Here is a 9,190-nt window from a genome sequence, read left to right as displayed (position 1 = left end):
TGCTAGTCCAAAAGAACCAAGATGGCACCTTAGGTCACCAGGTCTACCGAAAACCAACACACACGGACCGATATCTACATGCAACCTCTTCTCATCATCCCTCGCAAAAGAATTCTGTCATAAGTTCATTGGTTTACAGAGCGCTCACAATTTCGGAACCAATTTCTCTGAATGGAGAACTAGAACACCTCAGTACAGCCTTAATAAAAAATGGATACAACAGCAAAAACATCTCCCAAATAATAAAAAAAACCAGAAGAACAGAATTGTCAGTCCTAAAAACACTGACACACTAGATGAAGAGAGAGAAAAGAGAAAAACGGCTGTCCTTCCATATCTCCAGGGCATAACAGAACCTATCAGCAGGATTTTGGATAAACACAAAATCAAAGTAATCTTCAAACCTCATAGGAAGCTCTCCCATTTACTCCCAAATCCGAAGGATCAGAAATCATGCCTAGAAACATCAGGTGTATATAAGATCCCTTGCTCTTGTGGTAAAGTTTATATAGGAGAAACCGGGAGGAAGATCAGTACGCAAATCAAGGAACACCAGCGATGTACCAAGTATGGTCACTTTACTCAATCAGCCCTAGCTGAACACTGGATGCAGACTGGACACTCCGTACAATATGACAAAGTCACCATATTGGCTCCCTCACAGAGTTATTTTGCCAGAAAACATCGTGAAGTTCTAGAAATTTTGAAACATTCCAACAACCTCAACTGAGACAAAGGTATGCAAGTAAACTCTATTTGGCATACTGCCCTCCCGGTTTTTTAATTGATCAGCTGATCAATTAAAATACGCTGATTGGCTGGATTCAAGCCTCGTCCCCTACTCCCTAAACACCATCTACGCAAAGGGGGAAAGGGGGGCATATAAGGACTACCTTTACCCAAGGGAGCTCAATATCAGAGTTCTCAGCCCTGATGATGCAAACTGCAACGTTTGCGAAGCGTCGGCATATCGCTGATTCAAGACACAGCTCCATTCCGGAAGCTATACTTAGACATATATCCTAGATATCTTATTTCTTTTGCTTCCTCTATGTCTTCTTTTTTCAACTTCCATTCACTTTTTTCGTTCTTCCTCTTTCTTTTTCAAAAATTTCTCGAATTTTTTCATAATCTCTTTTAGTTTCGTTTCTGTTTTTGCTAACAATACTATATCGTCTGCGTACATAACGGACCAAAATTTTTCCTTATCTATTAGCACTCCTCCTGTTTGTCCCTTTTCTCTTCTCCTATGTCCCTCATGTATACATTAAATAATGTCGGGCTCAATGGGCATCCTTGTTTTAATCCTTTTTCCGTCCAAAATTGCTGTGATTTTCTATCCCTTACCTTTACTATGTTTTGTATTTCTTTGTATGTCTCCATTATTCTTCTTCTCAACTTTTCATCTATTTTTACCTTCTTCATCATTTAATTTAAATGAATCCTATTCACGTTATCGAATGCCACCTTAAGATCCGCGAAAAATGCAAAGATCTTTCCTCCTTTCTTACTCATTTCTTTATCTATCACATAGTTCAAAATATATACTGCATCCATCGTTCCTCTTCCACCTTTAAAGCCGAACTGTGTCTCTCTTAGTTTTACTCCCGTTTCTTCTTTTAGTCTCTCATTTAGGACACTTGCATAAATTTTATACGCCGTATGCATAAGAATGATTCCTCTATAATTTTCTAGCTCGCTTCTTTCTCCTTTTTTGTATATCGGGCTAATCACTCCCTTATTCAAAACTCCTGGTATGCCTTCTCCCCTCCAAATGCTTTTTATCAGCTTAAAAAATTCCACCCCTATTTTTTCTGACATATATTTCCATATTTCATCCTCGATTCTATCCTCTCCTGGTGCTTTCTCCCCTTTTAATTTTTTCAGTATTTCTATAAGCTCTTCACTTGTTATATCTTCTATCTCTTTCATCTTTTCCATTTCCTCTTCTTCTCCTTCATTTTTTTTCCAATCCCTTCTTCAACAATCCATTCCCTACTCCAATGTTCCTAGTAGTTCCATGAAATGATCCCTCTAGTTCTCCGTTTTAATATGATGCTCCACGCTCACGACACTCTCCTCTTCCTAGATAACGCTCAGAGATGCCGTTCGGAAGCGACATCTTTGGCGCGATCTCGAGCGCACGGCGACTACAGAGAGAAACAATGTTACTGTACCAAATGGTACAGCTGTCAGTCTCTCAAAATCAAAGGTTGCTATCCTTTAAGACTTGCTGTCCATGTATATTTGTGTCCAAATCCTCCCATATCTCTCTCCAGTTTCCTCCCGGGAGGGCGTAAGAAGTGTCCGTGGGAAAGAGGATTAAAACTCTTCCACGTTATGGCGAGCGTTTTCCTTCCTTCTCTGAGGCGTTGTTGCCGTCGGAGTCAGCTTGATCGCTCCACCGCTTCCTTTTGCGAGACAGCTGCCTTACAGAAGGAGGTTACAGCCTTGAAGCTATCGTCGTTGATCCAAACAACTCGGGGGTCGAGAGGATTACCGTTTTGATACTGGCCGTGATTATTACTCCCTCCTTCCGGAACTCCGCTAAGCGCTGATAAGTTTTAGCGTGTTGCTGGGCGGAGAACTACATGGGAAAAGTCCGACCAGGACCGTCGCTGCTTCGCAGCTTACGGTGTAATAACACCTCGTGACCCTCAGAGCCACTGGCGGAATGGCTCCATTTGCCACGGCCAGAGGCTTGTAGGGCGCCTGACTAAATCGGCGCCACGTAGAAGGCTACGTATGCCACCATATTCAAATAGAGGCCGCAGACTCTCCAGTTGGGGCTTTCAATGTTCCGCAGTAGACTGGTAAGGGCGACCCGCGAAACCTTGGAGGCCATATGCTCAAAATGAGCGCCAAATCTTCATCTGCCATTCAGCAGAAGGCCCAGATATTTCATCTAGTAAATTGTATCTAACGAGGATCCCCTATAAAAAAACCTCAATTAAAAATCTCTATAAAAGGTTATGTAAAAAAGGTTATGTATAAATAGTTATGTAAAAGCAACCTAACAAAACCTTTTTATTTAATAAATTATAAAAAATAAAGTTCAATTAGAATATATGAAATCAGTAAAATGAGTTAAATACATGATTGTAAATTTCTCAAAAACTGTGACCGGTGCATTCAATCCTTTTTATAGTTTTAGTACACAAAATACTCCTTTCAAACGAATCAAGATTTATTCTATTTCGTATTTCGTGATTCGTATCATCTCTTTGTAAGTTTAATGCAATTAATAAATACGATACAATTTTTAATACAAACATATATTTGTCAGAATCACATGTTGATTCAATGTTAATTCAACATCGATGAGGATTGTATCAACATTGATTCAACGGCTCATTCGACGTCGGCATCATATCAACGTCGAAGCAACCTTAATTACTTTATTAAATAAGCAACTTTAATAAAAAAATTAACGTTATGGTCTTGACAGGGTATTATATGAGCTGAGAAAAATTATACGCAGGTTGCTGTATATGAAATAAAGTTTAATAGAAAAAACCCAACTCTCATTGTTTATTCTAAAATAATATTCTTATAGTCCAATGAATTTAATTGTCTGCATAAAAGGATATAATATTATGTATAGATAAAGACACTTATGGTGATGATTGCACATGCTTATATGTGCGTGCAGCTATGTAAATAGTTAGTCAGTATAAATAGTTTTGTAAAAAGAGTCATATTTGAGTGTTCAGTAAATGTCCTATAAACGTTAAATGAATGTCTGACGACGGTTTTTTTTTATAGATGTTCATTAAACGACATTAAATATTTTTGTTCCGTGTAGGTTATATTTATAAACGGTAAATGTTTATATTAGTGTATCTCCCTCAGATGACGTTAACCTTGACACATGTTGTTAAAGGTGATAAACCTGAGCAACCTTCAGATTTTAGCCCGTCGCTTGTTTTTTGTTAAAAAGTTATAAACAATACAAGTTTATATTATGTACCAATTTATATTAGGGGAGCCATTTTCGATGAGCAGGATCTCCTTGACATATGTTATCAAGATATTATTCCTGAATAATTTTCAAAAGGACTTATGCGTCGCTCATTCTTTGTTAAAAAGTTATTAAAACTTTTTTTATAAATAAAATGTACTTTTTGCACACAGTGTATATGAGAATATGGTAAACAGTGTAGAGGTCTCCTCCCCTCTCCCGCCCATATATGTGCACTGTTTACCATATTTCCATATACACTGTGCAAAAATTATGTTCCATTGATTAAAAAATTTTGTAATAACTTTTTAACAAATATTGAGTAATTCATAAAACCTTTTGAAGGTTACTCAAGGTCGTCACCTTCATAACATATAGCAAGGTCAAAGTCATCCGAGGGGGTACACTAATGTAAAGGCTCACTACAGATATATTATATTTAATCCTTTTTTCCTTTTCATTATGTAATTATATTCTGATAATCAAAATAGCTACCGTGGAAATTATAAACATATTATTTTAGATGCTCTATCACGAGGTGGAAACGTTTTGCAAGCAAGCAGATGAGAAGACAAATATTATGCTACAACGTTATGTTGATAAATACAAGTTCGTTTACGGTATTTATACTTTATGGTGCTACTTCACCGCTGTCAGTATCATTTGCGGACCATTGTTGCTTCCGCAACAGTTCCCGACTCATGCAAAGTATCCATTTCCTGTGGAACAACTTCCGATAAAGAGTATAATATATTTACATCAGTCAATAACTGGCTTACAAGCTGCAGCTGGAATATGTATTGAAGTGAACTTCGTGATTCTACTGTTTTACTCTTCAGTGAGATTAGATTTATTAGGAGAAAAAATTCGTAATATTACGAATGAACACGAAATCGATATGTGCATCCAGTTGCATAATGAAATATTAAGGTAAGAGTTACTATATTCATGAAATATTAAATCACTATTTATATATATTCTATTGCATACAATATATAGCATGCACACGTACACATATACACACATATATACACATGCAGGGTGTCTCCATAGACAATCAAAAGACGCGGTAGCGTCTCGCGCCAAGTGAACACGAGAAGCGAAACGGCGTGAGACTGGCCGCATATACTCACGCCGACCAACTAGTTCATCGCATGTAAAATTTCTCGTTCGGCTATAACAGCCGATCGGACGAATTGCTAGATAAGCTCTATCGATTCCTTGGAGTGGATTTGCTTAATAAATCTATCTTTATATTTATCCTATATGCATTATGAGAGGAGATATTTTAGTCAAAAGTCCAAAACCCTGAGATTTCACGATATTAAGAAATGTTTCAGAAAATGTCTATCTCACAAGGAAACATAGGCAACCCGAAGATTCAGAAAATTCTAAAACATTGTGGGCAAGTAGAGTGGTACATCCATAATATTAAACTATTTTTTATTTCTGCTAAATTTCGATTTAAGAAGGTGAAACCACCCCTCGAATAAACATTACATTTTCATTTTTCATAGCGAATATTTCCTAAAATACATATAACGCTCTTGCATTACGTGCGGGATAGCTTAGTCGGTGCGGTCCAAGGTTTAGCTCAATAAATTAGAAGCAGTGTAGGTAACAATAAGTAACTATATTCTAATATTTACAATTATATACATATGAAGGTTGGCGTGTGGTCGCGTTTTTGCTCACGTCTGGAGTCTAAGTTGACGTCGCGGTGTCAGCTGCGAGCGTCTAGGCTCGCGTGCAGGTCGCGGGACGCGGTCGGTCGTTTCGCGATCTTCTATTGCCCGCGTTATGAGTGTGTTTACTCAGCGGGATTTAAACTGCTTGATATCGGCTTTTAACCGAGCCGGTTTCGGAACGGTTGTTGTCGCGGTGTGTCTCGCTATTCGTATACGCGTGATGCGTTATGCGATGTCGGCACGGTCTGGGTAGAAGATGTCCACCTCGGTCGACGGTACGTGTTAGGTAGAGGATGTCGACGTTGCGTATCTACCTCGATCGACGGAACGGGTTAGGTAGAGGATGTCGACGTCGCGTATCCACCTCGGTCGACGGAACGGGTTAGATAGAGGATGTCGACGTCGCGTATCCACCTCGGTCGACGGATCGGTTTAGGTAAAGGATGTCAACGTCGCGTATCCACTTTGGTCGACGGAACGGTTCGGATAGAGGATGTCGACGTCGCGTATCCACCTCGGTCAACGGATCGGTTTTAGGTAAAGGATGCCGACGTCGCGTATCCACCTCGATCGACGGATTGGTTTAGGTCAACGATGTCGACGTCGCGTATCCACCTCGGTCGACGGAACGGTTCAGGTAGAAGATGTCGACGTCACGTATCCATCTCGGTCGACGGAACGGTCTAGAATCTCTAGGAAGTTGCGAGCTCTGGTCGATTGAGCGCCTCAGAGGAGCTCTTCGGCGGATCTCTCTCGATCCCGATTTCGCATCGGCTTTTATACTAATTTTAGCAAATAGCAAAGCTGTTTGTTGACGTCGCGGCTGTTCGGCGCTTTGTCACACGGTTGTTCGGTGTAAACAATAGCTAAATAATTGTCGATTCGTTATTTCTGTGGATCGTCATATACAAGGTATACGAAAAAATAGTTTTATAAAAGTTATAGAATATTTTATTCTCTTTGCAACGGTATATTCAGATTTTGCAGAAACCAACATTTTTTTAACCCTCTTTCGTTTACTCATTATCCTTACCAATTTTTAATTTCTTGTTCGGGCAAAAATAAAGAGCATCGAATACCAAATCCACCTATATATAACACTAGAAAATTGTCGCGATTTAATTTTGGACAAAACGAAATGATAACATAGAGCTATAAGCATGCTATAGATAGGCGTTTTTGAGTTGAGCTATATTCGATAACTGCCTCTTATACACGTTTTCTTATACCGCAAGATGATAAGAACTTAATCCTGGATACATCATATGCAATGTAGATCATCATATTACATGAGATATGAACGTACTGAGATTAATTTGCTTATCCTACTGTGATCAAAAAGTATCCGAACTTTATTTTTAAAAATCAAAATAATTATTTAACCGTTAAAATTCTTATAGTCTCAGTACTAGATTTGAGGCTTTCACGGCCATTGATACAATGTCTAGATATAGCTTCCGGAATGGAACCGTGTCTTGAATCAGCGATATGCCGACGTTTCGCAAACGTTGCAGTTTGCATCATCAGGGCTGAGAACTCTGATACTGAGCTCCCTTGGGTAAAGGTAGTCCTTATATGCCTCCCTCCCCCCTTTTGTGTAGATGGTGTTTAGGGAGTAGGAGACGAGGCTTGAATCCAGCCAATCAGCGTATTTTAATTGATCAGCTGGTCAATTAAAAAACAGGGAGGGCAGTATGCCAAATAGAGTTTACTTGCATACCTTTGTCTCGGTTGAGGTTGTTGGGATGTTTCAAAATTTCTAGCTTTATCAGTAGGAGGAACAGGAAAAAGTCGAAGGCCATGTCTAGTGAATATGGTGCTTACGGAGCGACATTCGTTGAGTTCTCATTGAGTTCTCGTTGAGTTTCTTTGTCAGAAATTTACGCACAAGTGTCGAGGCATGCGATGGTTTTTCGGGATCAAGCGCGATGCAACCCGTTTCATGTCTAGTGCATTAAACAAAATGTGCTGGCACGATTCAAATAATATTCCAACTTCATCTGCTATCTCTCACAGAGTCAATCGACGTTTTTCGAGCACCAATTCTTTCACTTTCTTAACGCGAGCGTCATCTATTGACGTTCATGGTCTTCCAGAGCGTGTGTCGTCTTCAATGGATACTCGTCTTTCTTAAAACTTCTTAAACCACGCAATCGTACTTGTTCATTTTCGATAAACAATTATCGTCATAAGCTTTTTGCAACATTTTGAATGTGTTTGTAAATGAAATTTCGTCCACAACACAAACAAATTCTTTGCCCCATATTTTTCGACATCGTAAAAATCACCGCGCACAAAAATCTTCACTGACATAAACAACTACCACTCTCAAACAGCTTGAAGGGATGTTATGGTTTTTTTTCACCAAATATGCAGGACATGTGTACCAACTTAAGGAAGCAAACGGATTTGATTTAGTTTTCCCGTAATATTTAAAGAATAAAGTTCGGATACTTTTTCATCACAATAGTATGAAAATAGCAACATTTGTGTGTGCTTTATCTCTTCACTTTTGTTCGAGATTCGAATATAGTAAAAGCGAACACTCTACTATCTCGAGCTCATCAATTCCGTGTCGTCAATCCCGACAGGTAAACACAAACAAATTCGACCGACGTGACGGTTATAACGGCTCGGCTCGAACGGATCGAGCTGACACACGTTCTTCGATAGCACACATAGATAATATTCGATTATCTCCTTTGCCTAACCGTAAATTTAAAAAAAACCCAAAAGCGATGCTTTAGCAAAGCAACCAATCAACGCAAGCTGTCTCTAGCTTCTCATTAGTTTTAAAAGACAACGATCGGCGCTCTCGTGTGACTTTTGTTCTCTATCTCGAGTACATTTCAGACTTTTTGGGTTCATATTTTCCGTCAAGCTCGCGTAAAGGCACCGGAGCCGTTTGTCTAATTCGTCGAGTGCCAACGCGAAAACGAACGATCAGCTTCGCGATAACTAACGCGTGTAGAACCGTTGTAAAAGCGATTTACTAGTCACATAAAGTTTCTATTCAACTTAAAACACAGAGTTCACTTCTGATCTTTCAATTCCCGGAACATTACAGCCGCCTCCTTTCTTCACATCTCCTCGTCGCGCACTTTTACTCAGTGATACCGGCAAGCTTCAACGTTCCAACCAAATGGAATTTGAAACAACTTTATATTTGAATCGCTCTCGAAACAAAATTCAACTAACGTGTGAAACTTTGTTGATTTATTTTGTACAAATTCATTTTCAAACCACGTATATTTAAATAAACTTTGAAAGCTGGACAATGAGATGTGTATGTGTGTGTGCGTGTGCGTGTGTGTGAGTGTGTGAAATGCATTAATAACTGTAATGTCAACATATTATTTCTAGGATGGATATTATTTACAAGATCTAACATAACACCCACATAGCATTAGATATTCCATGTATATACATAAAAACTCCATGATGTGAAAAAACATTGTTATAATCGCGAATAGTACCAGCTCTTTCGAAACACTTCTCGAGGAATTGTTTCGATTGCGCTACGACAAGGAAGCGGATGTGT

This window comes from Odontomachus brunneus, unplaced genomic scaffold (genome assembly GCF_010583005.1).
Source record: "Odontomachus brunneus isolate Ranch 3 - 2012 unplaced genomic scaffold, Obru_v1 Obru_scaffold_218, whole genome shotgun sequence".
Taxonomy (NCBI): domain Eukaryota; kingdom Metazoa; phylum Arthropoda; class Insecta; order Hymenoptera; family Formicidae; genus Odontomachus; species Odontomachus brunneus.
The sequence above is the reverse complement of the archived record's forward strand: the minus strand, read 5'-3'. Positions refer to the sequence as shown.